General features: G+C 43.2%; 1 protein-coding gene across 4 annotated transcripts in view; it reads right to left on the bottom strand.

The window, feature by feature from the left end:
- The window catches only part of LOC122542817 (neuronal PAS domain-containing protein 3-like), a 441402-nt gene that overhangs the window by 95698 nt on the left and 321558 nt on the right, over positions 1–24146 (bottom strand). The gene's annotated exons all lie outside the window — the stretch shown is intronic.

Genomic DNA, 24146 nt, shown 5'->3' with positions numbered 1-24146 from the left:
AAACAAATCCAGAGACAGGGCCTCCACTGTCTTCTGGGGCAGAGCATTCCACACACCCACCACTCTCTGGGTGAAGAAGTTTCTCCTCAAATCTGTCCTAAATGGCCTACTCCTTATTTTTATGTTGTGTCCTCTGGTTCGGGACTCACCCATCAGCGGAAACATGTTTCCTGTCTCCAGAGTGTCCAATCCTTTAATAATCTTATACGTCTCAATCAGATCCCCTCTCAGTCTTCTAAACTCAAGAGCATACAAGCCCAGTCGCTCCAATCTATCAACATAAGATAGTCCCGCCATTCCAGGAATTGACCTCGTGAACCTACACTGCACTCCCTCAACAGCCAGAATGTCTTTCCTCAAATTTGGAGACCAGAACTGCATACAATATTCCAGGTGAGGTCTCACCAGGGCCCTGTACAGCTGCAGAAGAACGTCTTTACTTCTATACTCAATCCCTCTTGTTATGAAGGCCAGCATGCTATTAGCTTTCTTCACTACCTGCTGTACCTGCATGCTTGCCTTCATTGACTGGTGCTGAAAATGTGTTGCTGGAAAAGCGCAGCAGGTCAGGCAGCATCCAAGGAGCAGTCGAATCGACGTTTTGGGCATGAGCCCTTCTTCGGAAATGAGGAAAGGGCACACTTTCCTCATTCCTGAAGAAGGTCTCATGCCCGAAACGTCGATTCTCCTGCTCCTTGGATGCTGCCTGACCTGCTGCGCTTTTCCAGCAACACATTTTCAGCTCTGATCTCCAGCATCTGCAGTTCTCACTTTCTTCATTGATTGGTGTACAAGAACACCCAGATCTCTTTGTACTGCCCCTTTACCTAACTTGTAGGTAGTAATCTGCCTTTTAGGTAGTAATCTGCCTTTCTGTTCTTGCTACCAAAGTGGATAACCATACATTTATCCACATTAAACTGCATCTGCCATGCATCTGTCCACTCACTTAACTTGTCCAGGTCAACCTGTAATCTCCTAACATCCTCCTCACATTTCACCCTGCCACCCAGCTTTGTATCATCAGCAAATTTGCTAATGTTACTATTAATACCATCTTCTATATCATTAATATATATTGTAAAAAGCTGCGGTCCCAGCACTGATCCCTGCGGTACCCCACTGGTTACCGCCTGCCATTCCGAAAGGGAGCCATTTATCACTACTCTTTGTTTCCTGTCAGCCAACCAATTTTCAATCCAAGTCAGTACTTTGCCCCCAATACCATGCGCCCTAATTTTGCTCACTATCCCTCAGTATCTTCTCCAGCAGCTTCCCTACCACTGATGTCAGGCTCACCAGCCTATAATTACCTGGATCATTCCTGCTACCCTTCTTAAACAAGGGGATAACATTAGCAATTCTCCAGTCCTCCGGGACCTCACTTGTGTTCAAGAATGCTGCAAAGAGATCTGTTATGGCCCCAGCTATTTCCTCTCTGGCTAATCTGATTGTAACCCCCAACTCCTCCCCAACTACTCCAACCCAGCAATCTTTAACCTTTCGCTTATCAAGGATCAATAGCAAATTGTGTGATTATTTTCCCCTCATGTCACCACTAACACTGCCAGTGAATCTAAATCTGTGTCCTCCAGTTACACATCCTTTAGCCTTTTGGAAACAATTTCTCTTCACTAACCAACCTGACCTCTTCCTCATGTCAAGCCCTGCTATGAAATTTCACCTCAATCTTCTATATACTAAGCAGAATGAACCAACATGGAGAAAAGAAGGTTGAGGGGAGAGTTGATCAAGATTTCCAAAATTGTGAGGGGTCTAGACAGAGTACAGAGGGAGACACTGTTCCATATGTGGAAGGGCTGAGCTCCAGAGAATTTAGGTTTAATATGATTGACAAGATAACCAATGGGGATAAACATTCTTACGCAGGGAGTGATTAGGATCCAAATGTCTTATCTAAGAGTGTGGAGGCAGTACATTTGATCATGGCTTTCACTGGCAGTTTAACTAAAAGAATTTTTCATGGATTTGTTACAGCCCAGAATAATGCCAATGTGTTTGTGCTGGCTCTCCAAATAAGCAATTCATCTAGTATCATTCACATGCCTTCTTCCTGTTACCTATACTTTCTTCCTACTTGAAAACAGTTCAATTCCCTTTCATATGCCTTGACTGAACTAAAAACTGAAACAAAAAGGATTTTGGATTATGTGCAAAGGCGGGGGAGTGGGACTGGGTGAGTTGATCTTACAGACAGCCGTCACAGATGTAGACTGACTAAATGGCCTCTTCCTCTGCTTTTATGGTTCTATTCCAGTTTAGGTTAATTGGGAATTAACTCGAGAAGCATCTGTACATCAAAAACAGATCAAACTGTGATCAACATGGATTCACAAGGAGAAGATGACTTCCCAACAACCTTGGCAGTTTCTTTGAGAAAATAATATTCCTAAGTGGATTGTGGAAATCTGAATGACATATTATTCCTGGATTTTGAAAATACATCACATTTTCAGGCTCCAAAACAGCCACTTTCTATCATTAATCAACAAACTTTTTAAACTTATTCACAGAATGCCGGCATCATTGGCCAGGCCAGCATTTATACAGTCATAGTCATAGAGTCATACTGCAGGAAGCAGACCCCTTGGTCCAACCAGTCCACATAGCGGAACATAATCCCAAACTAAATCCACCTGCCTGCGCTTGGCCCATACCCGTCTAAACTTTTCCTATTCATGTACTTAATCAAATGTCTTTTAAACAGTGTAAATGTACCTGCATCCACTACTTCCTCTATAAGTTCATTGCACACATGAACCACTCTCTGTGTAAAAAAGTTGTCCCCATGTCTTTTTTTCAAATTTTCTTTTCTCACCTTAAAAACATACTCCTCGTCTTGAACTCCCCCACCATAGGAAAAGACACCTGCCATTCACCTTATCTATACCTATCATGATTTTTAAAACTTTAATAAGGCCACCCCTCAACCTCCTACACTCCAGTGGAAAAAATGCTTTATTATTCTCATGAGCCTAGATTGCAGTTAAGAGTCAACTGAGTCAAGATTGCAGTGCGTCTGGAGTCACATGGAGGCCAGACGAGGTAAAGACAGCAGATTTTCTTTCCCAAAGGGTATTAGTGAACCAGCTGGGGTTTTTTTTTTCCTGATGGTTTCATGGTCACATTAGCCTATTAATTCCAGATTTTTATTGAATTCAATTTCTACCTTCTGGCATGGCGGAGATTCAAATCTGGGTCCCCAGAACATGAGCGATCTTTGGATAATGTACCTCGTGATAATACCACTCCCCTATGATGTTCTATGAAAGTATAGCATTATCACCATGTTCTTCCTTTCTTTCTCCCTCACGTGTGTATCTAACTTTCCTTAAAACATATTAATGCTGAAAATGCTCTCCTGAATTCTTAAAATTTCATACCAAAATTTTGGTTTATAAGAACTAGTAGCTTTGTTAAAACAAACAGACGCATGACAAATATGATTTAAAAAGATTGGCTCACTGCTGTAATGTAGGACTGCTCCTTGAAGAAGCAGCTCCACTCACTGCCCAAAAAGAAATACCAGTCTAATTTGCAAATGACACATTCTATCCTGACTTGTCACAGAGTCATAGAGATGTACAGCATGGAAACAGATCCTTCGGTCCAACCCATCAATGCCGACCAGATATCTCAACCCAATCTAGTCCCACCTGCCAGCACCCGGCCCATATCCCTCCAAACCCCTCCTATTCACATACCCATCCAAATGCCTCTCAAATGCTGCAATTGTATCAGCCTCCACCACTTCCTCTGGCAGCACATTCCATACACGTACCATCCTCTGCATGAAAAAGTTGCCCCTTAGGTCTCTTTTATATCTTTCCCCTCTCACCTTAAACCTAAGCCGTCTAGTTCTGGATCCTCAACCCTAGGGAAAAGACTTTGTCTATTTATCCTATCCATGCCCCTCATAATTTTGTAAACCTCTATAAGGTCACCCCTCAGCCTCCAACGCTGCAGGGAAAACAGCCCCAGCCTGTTCAGCCTCTCCCTACAGCTCGAATCCTCCAACCCTGGCAACATCCTTGTAAATCTTTTCTGACCCTTTCAAGTTTCACAACATCTTTCTGATAGGAAGGAGACCAGAATTGCACACAATATTCCAACAGTGGCCTAACCAATGTCCTGTACAGCTACAATATGACCTCCCAACTCCTGTATTCAATACTCTGACCAATAAACGAAAGCATACCAAACGCCTTCTTCACTATTCTATTTACCTGCAACTCCACTTTCAAGGAGCTATGAACCTGCACTCCAAGGTCTCTTTGTTCAGCTACACTCCCTAGGATCTTACCATTAAGTGTATAAGTCCTGCTAAGATTTGCTTTCCCAAAATGCAGCACCTCGCATTTATCTGAATTAAACTCCATCTGCCACTTCTCAGCCCATTGGCCCACCTGGTCAAGATCCTGTCGTAATCTGAAGTAACCCTCTTCGCTGTCCACTACACCTCCAATTTTGGTATCATCTGCAAACTTACTAACTGTACCTCTTATGCTCACATCCAAATCATTTATATAAATGACAAAAGGTAGAGGACCAGCACCGATCCTTGTGGCACTTCACTGGTCACAGGCCTCTAGTCTGAAAAACTACCCTCCACCACCACCCTCTGTCTTCTAGCTTTGAGCCAGTTCTGTATCCAAGTGGCTAGTTCTCCCTGTATTAAGTGAGATCTAACCCTGCTAATCAATCTCCCATGGGGAACTTTGTCGAACGCCTTACCGAAATCCATATAGATCACATCTACCGCTCTGCCCTCATCAATCCTCTTTGTTACTTCTTCAAAAAACTCAATCAAGTTTGTGAGACATGATTTCCCACGCACAAAGCCACGTTGACTATCCCTAATCAGTCCTTGCCTTTCCAAATACTTGTCTTGTATACCTAAGAACAATGTTACAGTAAAGTAAAGGTAAAGTCACCATAGACTATTCCCTTATTGGACAAACAACTGGTGGTGGTTTAAGCAGGGCAAAGGCTAAGGAGAATCCTGCATGGTAACCTCAGACAGTGTGAGAATTGAACCCCATGCTGTTGGCATCACTGTGTTACAAATTAGCCATTCAACCAACTGAGCTAACCAAGCCCAGCACTCCATTACAAGCAACACATGCATTTACAAGTATGACTGGTATGTTTTACCTGTTTTTCCATTTGGGTGGGGATAGGGGAGAACAGTAGTTTCCTGAATTCCCTATTTGTTTAATTGATGTCAATCTTACATTGATGGCTTCAGTTTTTGGTCTCTCCTAGAAGAGGAAACAGTCTTCTCTCTCCCAGCCCCACTGAAGCCCTCTATCTGACCAGTGCTTCAGAAAAGAGGCTATACCATTTTGGACACGACAGGCCGCAACTGGAGGAGCACAGAAATTGGATGATTATGGTAAATCTGGCATCAAACCTGGAATCTCGCTGTTTTTATTGCTCAACACAATCACAGAGTGGCCTACAGTTATGGCTTAGTGCCTCCAAAGCAGACAGTTTGGGTCTGAGGTCCACTCCAGGGATCTGAGCACAAAAGATTGTGCATGGAGTCTGAGGAGATAGAAAATATAGAAGCATTCACATAGGAAAAAGACAATGGTTATCGAGGAGCATACTGAGATACAGGTTACTAGACTAGATGGGATTGAGAGTCATAAGGAGGAATTGTTAGTAATTCTGGAAAGTGTGAAAATAGATGTGTCCTGGGCCGAATGGGATTTATCCTCGGATTCTCTGGGAAGCTAGGGAGGAGGCACTAAGCCTTTGGCTTTGATCTTTATGTTGTCATTGTCTACAGGAATAGTGACCGAAGACTGGAGGATAGAAATGTTGCTCCCTTGGGCAAGAAGGGGAGTAGAGACAACCCTGGTAATTGCAGACCAATGAGCCTTAATTCGGTTGTTGGTAAAGTGTTGAAAAGGATTATAAGAGATCGGATTTATAATCATTTGAAAGAAATAATTTGTTTAAGGATAGTAAACACGATTTTGTAAAGGATAGGTCCTGCTTCACAAACCTTATTGAGTTCTTTGAGGTGACCAAACAGGTGGATGAGGGTAAAGTGGTTGATGTGGTGTATATGGATTTCAGTAAAGCTTTTGATAAAGTTCCCCATTGTAGGCTATTGCAGAAAATATGGAGGCATGAGATTGAGGGTGATTTAGCAGTTTGGATCAGATATTGACTGTGGTTAATGGGAAATGTTCATCCTGGAGTTCAGTTGCTAGTGGTGTACTGCAAGGATCTGTACTGGGGCCACTGCTGTTTCTCATGTTTATAAATGATCTGGATGACGGCGTAGAAGGACGGGTTAGTAAATTTGCGGATGACGCTAAGGTTGGTGGAGTTGTGGACAGTGCGGAAGGATGTTGTGGGTTACAGGGGTCATAGATAAGCTACAGAGCTGGGCTGAGAAGTGGCAAATGGAGTTTAAAGCAGAAAAGTGTGAGGTGATTCACTTTGGAAGGAGTAACAAGAATACAGAGTACTGGGCTAATGGTGTGATTTTTGGTAGTGTGGATGAGCAGAGAGATCTCAGTGTCCATGTGCATAGATTCCTGAAAGTTACCACCCAGATTGATAGAGTTGTTAAGAAGGCGTACGGTGTGTTAGCTTTTATTGGTAGAGGGATTGCGTTTCAGAGCCATGAGATCACGTTGCAGTGTTCAAACGTCTGGTGAGGCTGTGCTTTGAGTACTGCGTATAGTTCTGGTCGCCATATTATCGGAAGGATGTGGAAGCATTAGAAAGGGTGCAGAGGAGATTTAACAGGATATTGCTGGGTATGGAGGGAAGGTCTTGTGAGGAAAGGCTGAGGGACTTGAGGCTGTTTTTGTTAGAGAGAAGATGTTTGAGAGGAGACTTAATAGAGACATACAAGATGATCAGAGGATTAGATAGGGTAGACAGTGAACCTTTTCCCTTGGATAGTGATGGCTAGCATGAGGGGACATAGCTTTAAATTGAGGGATGATAGATATAGGACAAATATCAGAGGTAGGTTCTTTACTCAGAGAATAGTAGGGGCATGGAATGCCCTTCCTGCAACAGTAGTAGACTCACCAACTTTAGAGCATTTAAATGGTCACTGGATAAACATATGGATGATAATGGAATAATGTAGGTTAGATGAACTACACTACCTGCCTCTCCCTCCTACCTTTCCTGGATTCAACCCATTTACCTAGTGCAGTACTGAGTGAGCACTGCACTGGGAGGTGTTGTCTTTCCGACGAGACATCAAACAAATGGCCCACCTGCCCTCTCAAATTGGATGTCAAAAATCCCTCAGCATTATTTCAAATAAGACTGGGACAGTTGTCCCTGGTTTCTCAAATGACATCATTGAAACTGGATCGTCTGCCAATGATGACATGGCTGCTTGCAGGAGCATGCTGTACACACATTCCCTGCATTACAACAGTAAGACATTTGTTGCTCATCTCTGCAGAGCCAATGGTTCCCTTAAACCAAAGCTTCAGGGTGGAATTTTAAAAATTCAGGTGAACAACTCTTAAACAAGTAAGGACAGGGTGGGAAGTTGAATTAAACCTATATTCCATTCAATTTCGCAGGTCCCAAGCTCAAATTCTTTGACAAGCTCCTTAAACCCCGTGGGGCAGCATGATGGCTTGGTGGTTAGCACTGCTGTCTCACAGCGCCAGGGACCTGAGTTCGATTCCCGCCTCGGGTGACTGCCTATGTGGAGTTTGCACATTCTTCAAGTGTCTGTGAGTGTTTCCTCTGGGTGCTCTGGTTTCCTCTCACAATCCAAAGATGTGCTGGCCAGGCGAATTGGCCATGCTAAATTGCCCATACTGCTAGGTGCATTAGTCAGGGTAAATGTAGGGAAATGGGTCTGGGTGGGTTATTCTTCGGAGGGTCAGTGTGGACTTGTTGGGCTGAAGGGTCTGTTTTTATACTGTAGGGAATTTAATCTAATCTAATATAATCTAATCTAATCTAATCTAATCAAACAGCCCAAGGGATGTTTCTGCACAAGGAGCAGTTCCTGTTCCTCCCAACAATCCCTCCCTGTGACTTCTTTATTTGTCGAGATCTCATTCCTGGTCCATCTGTTAAATCTCTGGAGATTAATTATGGTAGCAGTTTTACTCAATTATATCCAATTACCATCTGCCTGAGATAACAGTCAGAATAATCTGGTGACCTGGGGGTGAGCTGGGTGGGGAAAAGAACTGACAATAAAGTACTAAACGAGGCTGGAAGAAAGAGAACTCTGAAATAGTATCAAACAAGGACAAATGAAGCTCTTTGGCATATCATGTGGACAGAAGGGTCAGAGTCTAAACATTACCAGAGAAATTAACTGAAGATCAGAATTCAGGAGGTCACCATTGACCAGAAACTGAACTGGACTTGTTATACAAATAATGTGACTCCAAAAGCAGGTTGAAGCTAGGAATCCTGGAAAAAGTAACTCACCTCCAGATTCCCCAAAACCTGTCCACCATTGACAAGGCATGTTAGGAATGTGACAGAATACTCTCCATTTATCTGGATGAGTGCAGCTCCAACTCTCAAGAAGCTCAATGCCGTCAGGACAAAGCAGCGTACTTGACTGGCACATTTATCCACCTCCTCAGCAATCACTCCTTCCACCACTGACACTGAGTAGCAGCAGCATGTACCATCTATAAGACACACTGCAGAAATTCACCAAAGCTCCCTTGACAGCACCTTCCAAAGATGGAAATGTGTTGCTGGAGAAGCGCAGCAGGTCAGGCAGCATCTAGGGAACAGGAGAATCGACGTTTCGGGCATTAGCCCTTCTTCAGGAATGAGGAAAGTTTGTCCAGCTGGCTAAGATAAAAGATAGGGAGGAGGGACTTGGGGGAGGGGCGTCGGAAATGTGATAGGTGGAAAAAGGTCAAGGTGAGGGTGATAGGACAGATAGGGGTGGGGGCGGAGAGGTCGGGAAAAAGATTGCAGGTTAGGGAGGCGGTGCTGTATTTGATGGATTTGACTGAGACAGGCTGGGGGGAGGGGAAATGAGGAAACTGGTGAAATCCGAGTTCATCCCTTGTGGTTGGAGGGTTGGAGCACCTTCCAAACTCTACCATCTAGAAGAACAAGGGCAGCAGAAACACGGGAACACCTCTCCCTGCAAGTTCACAAATCACACACCATTTTGGCTTGGAATTATATTGCTTTTACTTCAGTATTTTGATGCAACACTGAAGGTCATTCCCTAACTGTATTGCGGGCTTCCCCAAACCATATGGACTACAAGCGTTTCAAGAAGGCACCACCACCTTCTCAAGGGCAATAAATACTGGCCCATCTCATGCATGAGAAAAATAGAGCAAGAGACTGACAGCAAAGGAAGCAAGAACAACATTAAAGCCCAATCAATATCCAAGAACAAGGGGCTATTTTAATTGGAAATTTCTAAGAAACCCTGTCTGCCTATGCCACTTGTTATAGTACTTCGGTGATGACAAATTTCATGACGACTCAGGTTACATTAGTGAGTTCAGACAGAGTGATTCATATTAATGACTGTTTGTCTTGATATCTAACAACAATAGATTGTTAGATATTGTTGATATCTAACAACAATAGTTTCCAATTATATTGGGAACTTGACTGCCGCTTGAAAAGAAAGAATATGCATGGTGTCATGATATGGGTCATAACCCTGAAATACTGTGGACATTTTTAGCATGTGATTCTAAAATGTGGTTTTTAGAAGACAACCGAGGGAAGTAGGTCAATAAAGCAGAGAAATGAACTCATCCCTCCTCACTTGGGGGCTTAATGAGTTGAGGGTATCCCATCTGCAATCTTAAACTGGGGAACCACACCTGGGGTCTGGGTGTAACAAAAGTTACTGGGAGATGAGAAGAGAAACAAACTGAGGGAATTGCTTGTGTGTTAAGTTGGTGCAATCATGATGGCCATGATTTGTGACAATACATTGTTGGGTAGTAACACAGGTTTGAGGCTTACTTGTTTGGGCAAGTTAACCCCATCGTGCTATCTTCCTGATATTTCAAAACAGTTGCAAAGGGGTTCAGGTATGAGGAAGGGGAGAAATCAGAAAGAAGAGAAGGAAAGAGAAGATACGACCAATACAAATCAGATAGAGAATGATGCTTCGAAGAATGGGAGAGATGTGTTATATGATGGATATATGCACATGATGTAGGATGGGAGAAGATTTCTGTGCAGCGTATGCAGTAACATAGACCATTTGTGATAAAAGTAATAGAAAGAAAGGCCAATTAATATATTCAAGAAAGGGATAGATACATTTATAGGTATAAAAGGCATCAAGTAGTATGGGAGAGAGTGGGAATTCGGATTGAGGTAGAGTATCAGCCATGATCATAATGCATGACCAATACGAGATTCCCCAAGCAGATGCTCTACTCCCAGCTTTGAAACAGCAGGTGAGCTCCCAGTGGACAGATGGAACTCTCATTGACTCACTGGTGAAATGCGGCATTCACCATAGACACCTGGAAATCACTGGTCCAACACCATCCAAAATGGAGGAGGAGCATCTGGGAAAGTGTCAAGCACTTCAAAATGTGAGTGGGACAAAATAAAAGCCAGGTGAAAACAGCAAAAGAAGCATGCTGCCACAGCATTGTCCCACCCATCCCTTCTTATGACCATCGCCTACCCCAAGTGTAACAGAAGCCTGCAGTAGCCGCATCTGTCTGTACAGCCATCCACCGACTCACCCTGAGAGTGGAAGAGAGGCATCCTCATTTGCAAAGGACTATCAATGATGATCATAAATAGCAGAGCAGGCCGGCAGGGCCAAATGGCCTACTCCTTGTTTCTATGTAATGGAGAGGAACAATGTGAAGAAGGATAGTGAAAACTGAGGAGGGGTTACAAGAAGTACTTGCACTGATCCAGCATCTCTCAGTGCTTGAAGATGGGATTAGAACAATTAATGTTCGTTTTCGAGTGGCACTGACTCATTGAGCCTTTTCCTGTGTTGTAGTCCTCCCAATGGGTAATCCAAGATGGAGGATGGAAAAAAATTGTGGCTGTAAGAACTGCTCCTTTTTTGACGTATTTTAGGTGTTGGAGGTGGTTTCCTCGAATTCCAGGAGCAGCAATTACTATTTTATATATTATTGCATTGTTTTGGAACTCTGGGGACAAAAGATCAAAACAACAGCACTTTAAAAAGAAGGAAGTCAGATGAAACAAACCTATACCACTGTCTGACACAACAGTGAATCTGCACAGTTACTGCCTTTACTCTTTGAGTTCAAATATGTCTGGACATTTTAGTGCATCTAGGAAAAATGAACAAAGTGAAAGTCACAGCTGACTTTGGAGGAACCTTTGTAGGAGAGCTCACAGCACAGATACGTGCATAGTTTTTAAGTGTAGCCTTGCTATAAATCTACAGTAGGGAGTAGAGTAGGTTCTTTCTTGATTATATGTTTTAATGAGATCTGTTTCCTGGTTAAACTTTAAAAATATCAGCCATGAGTATTAAGTTAGCCTGGAGCAGTGGGTTTTTTTAGAGCACTAAGATGGTGCTATTTTCTGGGTCTGTAGATTGTGAAGGAACAAAGATGGCCTTTAGTAGAGTAATGTGCTCCTCCTGTTGGATGTGGGAGTTTATGGAGATTTTCCGTGCTACTGCTCCTGATGTCTCCAGGAAGTGTCTTTGGTTGTGAATGATATCATATAGCATGGATCGGTTGGAACTGCAGTGAGAGGCAATTAGGAATTTACAGGAGTTGGGGGTATGATGGATGGCAGTTATTGGAAGGGAGAAAAGCTGCAGATAAAGTCAGGTAAATGGGTTGAATCCAGGAAAGGTAGGAGGGAGAGGCAGGTAGTGTAGTAGTCTCCTCTGGCTATTCCCATCTCCATCAAGTATGCTGTTTTGGAAAATGTAGGGGATGATGGACTCTCAGGGAAATGTAGCACGAATAGCCAGGTTTCTGGTACCGAGAAGGGCTTTAATGTAATGAGCGGTACGTCGGATTCCAAATGATCGATTGTGAGAGGGGAATCTCCAGTCAGAGGCACAGACATATGTTTTTGCGGCCAGCAGTGAGAAATCACAATGGTGTGTTGCCTCCCTGGTGCCAGGATCAAGGATAAGTCAGAGTGGGTGCAGAATGTCCTCAAAGAGGAGAGGGACTAGCAGGAGGTCGTTGTACACATTGCAACTAGCGACATAGGAAGGGAAACGGATGACATTCTGAAGGGAGAATATAGAAAGCTAGGCAGGAATTTAAAAAGGAGTACCTCGAGGGTAGTAATATTTGGATAACACCCAGTGCTACGAGCTAGTGAGGGTAGGATAGGAGGATAGAACAGATGAATACATAGCTGAGGAGCTGGTACAGGAGAGAAGGGTTCACATTTTTGGATCATTGGAATCTCTTCTGGGTTAGAAGTGACCTGCACAAGAAGGATGGATTGCACCTGAATTGGAAGGGGACTAATATACTGGCAGGGAGGTTTGCTAGAGTTGCTCAGGAGGATTTAAACTAGTAAGGTGGGGTTGGGAGCAACCCACAGTAACAGTGAGGAAAGAGATCAATCTAAGACTGGTACAGTTGGGAGTGAGTCAAACAGTCAGGGCAGGCAGGGACAAAGCAGAGAACAAGGTAGGACTGATAAATTAAACTGCATTTACTTCAATGCAAGAGGCCTAACAGGAAAGGCAGATGGACTCAGGGCATGGTTAGGAACATAGAACTGGAATATCATAGCAATTACAGAAACATGGTTCAGGAATGGACAGGACTGGCAGCTTAATGTTCCAGGATACAAATGCTACAGGAAGGATAGAAGGGAGTGGAGGGTGGTATAGTGTTTTTGCTAAGGGACAGCATTATGGCTGTACTTAAGGTAGATATTCTTGGGAATACATCCAGGCAAGTTATTTGGGTGGAACTGAGAAATAGGAAAGGGACGATCACCTTATTGGGTTTGTATTATAGACCCCAAATATTCACTGGGAAATTGAGAACAAATTTGTCAGGAGATAAGAGTAATAGGGTGGTTATGGTAGAGGAGTTTAACTTTCCAAACATAGACTGGCATTGCCGTGGTTTTAAGGGTTTAGATGGAGAGGAATTTGTTAAGTGTGTACAAGAAAATTTTCTTATTCAGTATGTGGATGCACATATTAGAGAAGCTGCAAAACTTGACCTACTCTTGGGAACTAAGGCAGGGAGGTGACTGAGTTGCCAGTGGGCGAGCACTTTAGGGCTCTATTATTTTAAAATAGTGATGGAAAAGGATAGACCGGATCTAAAAGTTGAAGTTCTAAATTGGAGGAAGGCCAATTTTGATGGTATTTGGTTAGAACTTTCAAATGTTGACTGGGGGCAGATGTTTGCAGGTAAAGGGACGGCTGGAAAATGGGAAGCCTTCAAAAATGAGATGAGTCTAGAGACAGTATATTCCTGTTAGGCAAGGCTGGTAGGTGTAGGAAATGCTGGATGACTAAAGAAATTGAGGGTTTGGTTAAGAAAAAGAAGGAAACATATGTCAGGTATAAAAAGCAGAGATCGAGTCAATTCTTATAACAGTACAATGGCAATAGGAGTATACTGAAGAGGGAAATTAGGACGGTAAAAAGGGGACATGAGATTGCTTTGGCAAATAGAGTTAAGGAGAATCCAAAGGGATTTTATAAATATATTAAGGACAAAAGGGTAACTAGGGAGAGACTAGGGTTCCTGAAAGATTAGGGGAGAAAGTGAGGACTGCAGATGCTGGAGATCAGAGCTGAAAATGTGTTGCTGGAAAAGCGCAGCAGGTCCGGCAGCATCCACGGAACAGGAGAATCGACGTTTCGGGCATAAGCCCTTCCTCAGGGGTTCCTGAGGAAGGGCTTATGCCCGAAACGTCGATTCTCCTGTTCCTTGGATGCCGCCTGACCTGCTGCGCTTTTCCAGCAACACATTTTCAGCTCTTCCTGAAAGATTAGCAAGGCAGCCTATGTGTGGAACCACAGGAGATGTGGGAGCCACTAAACAAGTATTTTGCATCAGTGTTTACTATGGAGAAGGACTTGGAAGATACAGAATGTGGTGAAATAGATAATGACATCTTGAAAAATGTCCATATTACAGAGGAGAAGATGTCTTGAAATGTATAAAAGTGGGTAAATCCCCAGGACCTGATCAGCTGTACTCTAGAACTCTTGGGAAGCTAGGGAAGTGATTGCTGGGGCCCTTTGCTGAGATATTTGTATAATTGATAGTCACAGGTGAGGATCCAGAAGACTGGAGGTTGGCTAACGTAGTGCCACTCTTTAAGAAAGGTGGTACGGAAAAGCCAGGGAACTCTTCACTGTTGAACCTGACATCGGTGGTGGACAAGTTGTTGGAGGGAATCCTGAGGGGCAGACTTACATGCAATTGGAAAGGCAAAGACTGATTAGGGATAGTCAACATGGCTTTGTGCATGAGAAATCATGTCTCATGAACTTGACTGAATTTTTTTGAAGAAGTAACAAAAAGAATTGATGAGGCGGAACGGTGGGCGTGATCTATATGGACTTCTGTAAGGCGTTTGACAAGGTTCCTCAAGACTGATTAGCAAAGTTAGATCTCATGGAATAAAGGGAGAACTAGCCATTTGGATACAGAACTAGCTTGAAGGTAGAAGACAGACGCTGGTGGTGGAGTTCTGTTTTTCAGACCAGAGGCCTGTGACCAGTGGTGTGCCACAAGGATCAGTGCTGGGTTCACTGCTTTTCATCATTTACATAAATGATTTGGATGTGAACATAGGAGGTAAAATTAGTAAGTTTGCAGATGACACCAAAATTGAGATGTAGTGGACAGTGAAGAAGGTTACTTAAGAGTATAAGGGATCTTAATCAAATGGGTCAAAAGGCTGATGAGTGGCAGATGGAGTTTAATTTATATAAATGCGAGGTGCTGCATTTTGGAAAAGCAAATGAGAGCAGGACTTATACACTTAACAGTAAGGTCATGGAGAGTGTTGCTGAACAAAGAAACCTTGGAGTGCAGGTTCATAGTTCCTTGAAAGTGGAGTCTCAGGCAGACAAGATAGTGAGGGAGGCATTTGGTATGCTTGCCTTTATTGGTCAGTGCATTGAGTATAGGAGCTGGGAGGTCATGTTGCGGCTATACAGGACATTGGTTAGGTTAGTTTTGGAATACTGTGTGCAATTCTGGTCTCTTTCCTATCAGAAGGATGTTGTGAAACTTGAAAGGGTTCAGAAAAGGTTTACAAGGATGTTGCCAGGGTTGAACTGTTTGAGTTCTAGGGAGAGGCTGAATAGACTGGGGCTGTTTCCTTGGAGCATCGGAAGCTGAGGGGTGACCTTACAGAGATTTATAAAATCATGAGGGGCACGGATAGGGTAAATAGACAAGGTCTTTTCCCTTGGGTGGGGGAGTCCAAAACTAGAAGGCATACGTTTAGGGTGAGAGGGGAAAAATTTAAAAGGGACCTAAGGGGCAACTTTTTTATGTGGAGGGTGGTGCATGTATGGAATGAGCTGCCAGAGGAAATGGTGGAGGCTGGTAGAATTACAGCATTTAAAAGGCATCTCGATGGGTACATGAATAGGAAGGGTTTAGAGAGATATGGCAAATGGGATTAGATTAGATTAGGATATCTGATCGGCATGGACAAGTTGGATCAAAGGATCTGTTTCTGTGCTGTACATCTCTGTGACTTCTTGTAAGAAAATGCCGTGTGGCTGATAACAACCAGAAACCCAAACCTGATGAGAGTTAAGAAAAAAGCATTGACTTTGTGGTCATGAAGGTATTATAAGATGGCAATCCTTTCTTACTTTCAGACTCTCGTTGCGGAGGCAGGGTAGGGTCATCTTCTTTAAGAATTCAATGGTGCTGTCATGATGGTAGTTTATTAAGGAAGTTCACGACTCTAATAAGTGGTATGCTTGAGATTCAAGCTCATAGCAAAAGCCAGACAGACAAAATTTCTATTTCACAATTTACCAATTACCGTCTTCAATTCAACTTCCCAAGTTAGGTTCAAATCCACTACCAAAGAGCTTGCAAGTCTAAAACCATAATCATTGCCGTGGCTTACTTGATGAAGAGTGATGCTTGACACTGAGGAAAGCTCAAAGAATTACCACAAATAAAAGATATGCACTATAGAACTTAGTCTACAATAAAAGTGAAGCCTTAACCTTGCCACACTCCTTTTAATTCTAAACATTTTTCATCAACTGGTTCTGACACATCTCTGGAGCATCCAGGACTTAAAACCTGGGTTTCTTAGACAAGAAGCAAATGCTACCATTGCACCACAAAAGCCCACTACCTGTTAAGTCTAAATTGGTCAGCAGCACCATATCTCATTGTAGTGCAGGTGAGGATCTGCTTTGATCTACAGAGAACTGGTTTGAAGTCCTAATTTGCATGCCCATTGCTGCCTTTTCGCTGGAGGTGTCAGCTAGCTATTGTGTAGCACAAATCAAACCACAGAGTAACCAAACTTTGTTGAGATATCACTGTAGCTCATGGCACAGCGTGGATAAAATGAATGTCTCTGGGTGCAATTAACTTTGTCAAAGTCTCGTCAGTAGCCCATTAAATACTTTATGGGCAGCCTCATTTTCTGAGATCAAGCAACAGCCTGGTTTAAACCCCAATAAAATTTCATGTAAATTAGTTACTGTCTGAATTCAGAAGGAGAGGTAGGGGGCTGGAGAGAGACAAAATGTGCGGGAGAGACAATGCATTTACTGAAAATATATTTCCCTCCAAGACAATCATCATCTTGAGTTGGAAATATATCACCGTTCCTTCAATGTCACTGGATCATAATCCTGGAACCCCCTCCCTAATAACATTGATGATCCAGCTACTGCACTTGGACTGAAACCAATCAAAGAGGTAGCTCATCATCACCTTAACTGTCAGGAACCAGCATTAAATGCTGCCCTAGCCAGCAACATCCATGTCCCATGAGTGAATAAAAGAACGGGGATTAATCTCCCATAAGAATTAATGTAATTAACCAGGTATAGGTCAATAAGAATTATTAAAGTTGTCTTTATTACAGTAGTCGGGGACTTTTATATCAAAAGAAAGAATGGAATAAGGTTCTAGATCATCATTATACATGTATGGTGGCTCAGTTGTTAGCACTGCTGCCTTACATCGCCAGGGACCTGGGTTCAGTTCCAGCCTTGGGCGACTGTCTGTGTGAAGTTTGCACATTCTCCCTGTTTCTGCATGGGTTTCCTCCCACAATCCAAAGATGTGCAGGTTTTGATGAATTGGCCATGCTAAACTGCCCAAAGTGTTCAGGGTTGTGTAGGTTAGGTGCATTAGTCACAGATAAATGTAGAGTAATAGGGTAGGGAAATGGGTCTGGCTGGGTTGCTCTTCGGAGGGTCGGTGTGGACTTGGTGGGCCAAATGGCCTGTTTCCACACCATAGGTATTCTATGAATCTCTGTACGCTATTATAACCATTTCAAGTGCCCAACAACTTCATCATCTGTGCACAAAACACACGCAGCTTTTAAACAATTTTATTAAAATTCTTACCATGGAAAAAGAAATCTGCTAGCAGAGCTCAGCAACACACCAAAGTGACAGCCTACGTACAAACAGCTGAATCAATACCAAAAATTGCTCCCTAACAAAATAAGGGCTTATTTGCAAAATGACAAAAATAGGGGCCAAATGCAATAAATTGCAAATTGGTGGTGGAGTAGCAGAGCAGCGTGAGGACTCCTGCCTGGAGCTCAACTGCTCCGTTTGCATCTACATTTTATTTCTTCTTTCACCATTTTCTTTTCTTAGTTGAATCTATTTACCTTCTGTGGAGAACGAGTTTGTGCAGTGTGGAGATCAGGTGCAGAGAAGAGCAAGCTCAGCACATGACAGGCGGAGCCATCATGGGGAGAACAAGCCCAACGGAGCAGCGAGACAGAACCCCCTGGCATCAGGAAAAGGTAGCCCAAGGTGGTGTCAAGAAAAAGCAACTCAAGGCCTCTAGGCATCTGCAGTGCACATGAGTTCAGGGGAGATCAAACTCACTATCCAAAAGAGCTTGGTTATGGAAGCAGTGGTGCCGACAGCAATGTGACTTTGTTGGGTCCACAGCGTGGCAGCGGCTGAAGGCCCCGAGTAGGGAGTTTGGCAGTCAGTGGCATCGCGGTTGTTGCAGTCTAGAGCATGGCAGTCACAGGGGAACTGGATCGAGACTTTGGCAGTCGGTTAGAGGTCCGGAGTGTGACAGTGGCTGGGGACCTGGATCGGGACGTTGACAGTTGGAGATTTAGCCCAATGCGGGAAGAGCAAGCCCAACACGATGGTGAGGGAGATCTCAGGCATCTGTAACAGCAGGCAGCCAAGGTTTCCCGGAGAGTGGACCAAAACAGAGGAGATCAAGCCCTTGTAGGGAGTGCAAGCTCAGCATGGCTAAGCACTTAAGAAAGACTGTTGAACTTTTCATTTTATTTGTTCATTTATCTATTTAACACTAAGAGGAACTATGTTCAACTTTTAACCTTATTTATTTGTTTTTCTACTTTGTACTCAGGATTTTGCTCCTTGGTACCTTTGTATGTAAGATGGCACCAGGAATGGTGGCATTGTACACTTTTCACTGCACTCATGTACTTCTGTACTTGAGTACACATGACAATAAAATCTAATTCTAATTCTCAGCCTACATTGCATCAATGAAGTAATACTGACTTTTAAGTGTTTCATTGTATTTTTACAATTTGGAAATAAACACTTATGTTAGCCTGTCAAAGATCTGTTCAGTGTTGGATGTATGACATGGTGATTGAAGTGAATGTGCATCTAAATTCAGGTATGCAGATTATTGCAATTAGCCTTAATAGGTTATTAACTCTGAGTCAGGGAACCTCAGTAAGAGCAATTCCCCAAAGGTGTTTTACTTTCAGGATCACAGCAAAATGTATTCCACCAACCTCAAATCTTTAAAAACCCTAATATGTATCTCCTTTGCTTAATATATGTTTCTTTAAAACATTTTCAGGATTGATGGACGCATTGCTGGCAAGGGACACTGCCCAGATATAGCAACTTTCCTGAGAAGATTTACTAGCAGGCATTCTTTGGTAAAGGAACAGGGAACACTGGGACTTAGTGACAAATATTTTGTGACAAACGCCATCATCGACTAGGTGGCTTTTAGCCACAGTGGTGAGAATAGTCAGTCTGATGGAGGTTCAGGACAAGCCAGGACCCTTATGCAGCTACCTCCACCACTGAGGCCTCAGTACAGGCCACTGACCCAGGGATGAGTTAGCTTAGTTGGCTGGATGGCTAGTTTGCGATGCAGCATGCCAGTAGCGTGGGTTTCGTTCCTGCACTGGCTCAGGCTTTCATGAAGATCCACCTTTCAACCTCTCGTCTCACCTGATGAATGGCAACCCTCAAGTTAAACCACTACCAGTTGTCTCTCTCTAATGAGAGAGAGTGACCATGGTGACTTTAACAAGCCCCTTATGCACTTATGGAAGGACACAAACAAAGCTGCACATTACCGAAGAGTGTTCCCCTCCATAGACTAAGTCATAGATTAATCACCTTAAACTCAACCAAGTGGAAGCAATCATACAATTCTGGGATCTGCATTTGCTAAAAAATAGAAATTGCCCAGAGAAGGAGGTAGTGGTAGGTCTAAAATCTTGAACATCTGCTTTAAACAGTAGTTTAGAATGAGCCACGTTGATATAGACATTGGGAAGTTATTTTGAGGTTGTACAGGACATTGGTGAGGTCATTTCTGGAGGATTGTGTCCAGGTCTTGCCGCCCTGTTATAGAAAGGATATCATTAAGCTAGAAATGGTATAGAAAAGATTTATCAAGGTGCTGCTGGGTGTGGAAGGTTTGAGTTATAAAGATAGACTGGGACTTTTTTCACTGGAGCGTAGGAGGTTGAGACTTATAAAATCATAAGCGATATGGATAGGGTAATGGTAAGTTTCTCTGCCCTAGGATGGGGGATTTCAAGACTAGGGGGCATATTTTTAAGGTGAGAGGACAAAGATTTAAAAAAGACATGAGGGGCAAATTATTTACTCAGAGAGTAGTACACGCGAGGAATGAACCTCCTGATGAAGTGGTGAATGTTGGCACAGTCACAATGTTTAAAAGACATTTAGATAAGTGCATGAATAGGAAAGGTTTGGCGGGATATGGGCCAGCTGCAGGCTAGTTTAGTTTGGGATTATGGTCGGCATGGACTGGTTGGACCGAAGGGTCTGTTTCCATTTTGTATGATTCTATGACTGAAGAATATTGGTCAGACTGGTGAGGAAGGCAATTCCCCCGCTTTTAATCTTTCTAACATCAATATCCAGCACGTTTTTATTGCAGCTTTTCAGAGTCTGCCATTTTACATTGAGGAAACATTATATCACATGATTTGAATAATTTGTTGTGGAAGCATGACTATTTTCCAAAGGCCATCTGTCCAATGCCAAGGAGTAGGCAACATATCTGGATGGCTAGCCCAGCCTTAACCATTCCGCTAGCATTCCTAGTTGGCTAGGGAGGGAGGCTGTTCACAGAAATAGAGGAAGTCATGCATTATTATCACACCTTTCAGAGCCTCAGGACTTCCCATCCAATGAAATTCTTTTAAATCCTTTTCCCTGGAGGGCTGGTAAAAGCTCAGCCATTGAATTTGATCAAGGCAGAAGTCAATTCCAGGTATTAAAGACATACTGGGGTATGGCATTGTGTGGGGAAATTGAATTGAGATCCATTTTTGCTGCAGCAGCGGTGCTGGCTCTGTGGCTCAGAAGGGAAGGGGAGAGAATAGAAAAGTGCTAGTGGTAGGAGACTCAATAGTAAGAGGAACAGACAGGAGATTCTGTGGTATTCTCGGTATTCTCGGAAGGTATGTGAAAGCGTGGACCAGGGTGCTGCCGGGAAGGTAAATTTCTCCTTTAAAAACTTATCTCGTGGGAGCAGCGGCCTCCATTTTTGCTGCAGCAGCAGGAGTGGTGAGAGCAAGGACGGCGGGGAGGGTGGGGGCTACCAGGAAGATAAATTAATCCTTTAATAAGTTATCTCATGAATAGGCAGAGCGCACACTGAGCAGGAACGGACACGGGACTGCTGGGTAAGTGACGTAATGTATTTGGGTGGTTGCTTTACCCGAAACACAACTTAAGTAGTGTCTCCCTCCCATCCTGTGCTGCACTGTTCTATGTTCTATTAGGGCAGCATTGTGGCTCAGTGGTTACCACTGCTGCCTCACAGTTCAAGGGACCTGGTTGATTCCACCCTTGGGCGACTGTCTGTGTAGAGTTTGCACATTCTCCCCTTGTGGGTTTCCTCCGGGTGCTCCAGTTCCTTCCACAGTCTAAAGATGTGCAGGTTGGCTGGATTGGTCATGCTAAATTGCCCATAGTATCCATGGATATGCAGGCTAAGTGGATTTGCCAAGAAAAATGCAGGGTTACAGGGATGGGGTGGGTCTCGGTGGGGTGCTCTTCGGAGGGTCAGTGTGAACTGAAGAGCCTATTGGCCTGCTTCCTCATTGTGGGGTTTCTATATTTAAAAAATCAGATATGATCTAGGCAAATGGCAGAGCAGACGGAGTGAATGTTCTTTTCTTGCTCAAATATTGCTATGAAGTGAAGTCACTGCTGTAATGTAGAAAAGGTAACAGCCAGTTTGTGCACAGCAAGCTCTCGCAAACAGCAAGGAGATGATAACTCAACAGTCTTTTCCTTTGAGATGTTGGTTGATGGGTAAATATTAGCCAGGGCATTGGCAGAACTGCCCATGCTCTGCCTTGCAATATTGCCATGCAATCTTTTACAGTAGATTTGCAAGAGGCTGGAAGAGCACAGCAGGCCAGGCATCGGGAGGTGGAGAAGTCTGACTTTTTGGGTATAGCCCTGTCTCTAACATGGGATTTTGTACGTCCACCTCGGGGAGCAGAAGGGGCTTCGGTTAGATGGAGTCTAACATGATCATGAAACCATTACCAATTGTCGGAAAAACCTATCTGGTGCACCCATCTCAAAAGCAAGCAGGGATGGAAAATAAATGTTGGCCAGCCAGCAACATACACATTTTATGAGTAATTAAAAAATAATTCCTCAATGCTTGTCCTTACCTGGTCTGACCTAAATGTAACTCCAGACCAACAGCACTGAGCTTAACTCTTAACTGCCTTCTGGGCAATATAAGCTGGGCCTAGCCAGCAATGCCCTATTCCCATGAATACATTCAAAAAAACACTAAGCCAAGAGGAGAGAGAGGAGAAAGACCTCTCTCAAGCACTCTGTGGATTCCTACACTACTGGGAGTGCCATCTTTTGGATGCGATGTTACAATTAAGCTCAATCTGCCCTCTCTGGAGGTACAAAAATAATCCTATGGCCCAGGTTGTTCCTCCGTATTCTGTCACTGGCCTGGCAATACTGTGCTCTGGCACTCGCAGTGCTTCCTGTATTCTGAAGGAGGAGTGGTCACCTCTTTGCAAGTGTGATATCCCCCATGGTTGAATCACTCACTGAGGGCCATCATTGGAAGTTTGCACCTCATGTGAGTCACTGTCTTCAGGATAGTGGAAAAGGGGGCGGGAATAGAGGAGAGAATGACTTAAAAACTCCCATATTGACCCTGACATGTCACCTCTCGTGGCCCAGCAAGTTCCTCAATTTAGGAGATGTGACCTATACTTTAAAGAAGACTGGAAGGCATTCTCACTGGCATTCTGGTAAATATTTATCCCTCAAGTACCATCATTAAGAAGAAACAGATTATGTGGATCATATTGTTGTTTATGGGAGCTTGCTGTGCTCAAAGTGGCTGTTGCATTTCCTGCAGTACAAAACCAGTGCGCTACAAAAGTACTCACTGACTGTAAAGTAGTTTAGGATGTCCTGAGGTCAAGAAAAGCGCTAAGGAAATGCAAGTTCCTTCTTTCTTTAATTTAATAGCAATTACTTTCCAATTTCAAAAACATTTTTTCAAGGATAAACTTTCATTGGTGTATAACAAAATTACTGTTATTAAATATATCCAGCAATATACATCATTGGGGATTTAATTTATGTGCATCTTTTAAAAACACTATTTAAGCAAAATTAAATCCACAAAGAAATTAAGTGATTATGCATTGTGTGTGTGTGTCTATGTATAGCAAGGACAAATATCAGCTGTAATAAATTATCTGGGAGAAAGGTATGAGGGAGCTCAAGTCATCACAGAATTATTATGATGCGGAATGAGGCCATTTGACCCATCCTGTCTGCGCTGGCTCTCTTTTCCCTATAACCCTACACATAATTTTCATCCAAATAATGCTCTCTTTAATGTTCCAATTGAACCTGCCTCCACTGCATCTCCAGCCACTGCATTCCAGACCCTAACTACTCACTGTGTGAGAATGTTTTCTCTCACCTTGTATTTGTTTCTTTTTAAAACAATTTAAAACTGTGCCCTCTGGTTTTTGACCATCTTACAAGCAGGAACAGTTTCTCCCTATCTACTCAATCCAGACCCCTCATGATTTTGACACCTCTTTCAAATCTGTTCTTCGCTGTCTCCACATCCTTCCTGTAATGTGATGTCCAGAACTGTATACAATACTTTAACTGAGGTCTCACAAGCATCCTATCTACATTCAGCATAACCTTCCTGCTGTTGTACTCCATGCCCCTATTAATGCAGTCAGGAGAACTGCATGCTTTATTGACAGCTCTATTTGTTCTATCACTTTTAAAGATCTACATACATATACACAGGTCTCTTTTTTCTTGTAACCCTGCCCCCCGGCCTTAGAGTAATCCCCTTTATTTTATAGCATCTCTCCACGTTCTTTGTATCAAAGTGCATCACCTCACAATTATCTGCATTAAACTTTATCTGCCACCTATCTGCCCACTCCACTAGCTTGTCAATGTCTTTCAAAGTTCTACACCATCCTTCTTGCAGTTTATAATTTTTCCAAGTCTTGTGTCATCACAAACTTTGGAATTGTCCCCTGTACAATAAGATCTGGATCATTAATATATAGGAAAAGCAAGGGCCCTAACACCAACTCCTGGAGAACTCCACCACAAACCTTCCTCCAATCTGAAGAAAACCTGCTCACCATTGTCCTTTGTTTCCTAATCATCAGTTAATCCTGATTCCACG

Source organism: Chiloscyllium plagiosum, unplaced genomic scaffold (genome assembly GCF_037043375.1).
Source record: "Chiloscyllium plagiosum isolate Xiang-an unplaced genomic scaffold, Cpla_swu_hap1 HiC_scaffold_47, whole genome shotgun sequence".
Taxonomy (NCBI): domain Eukaryota; kingdom Metazoa; phylum Chordata; class Chondrichthyes; order Orectolobiformes; family Hemiscylliidae; genus Chiloscyllium; species Chiloscyllium plagiosum.
This window is presented reverse-complemented; position numbering and strand designations above follow the sequence as displayed.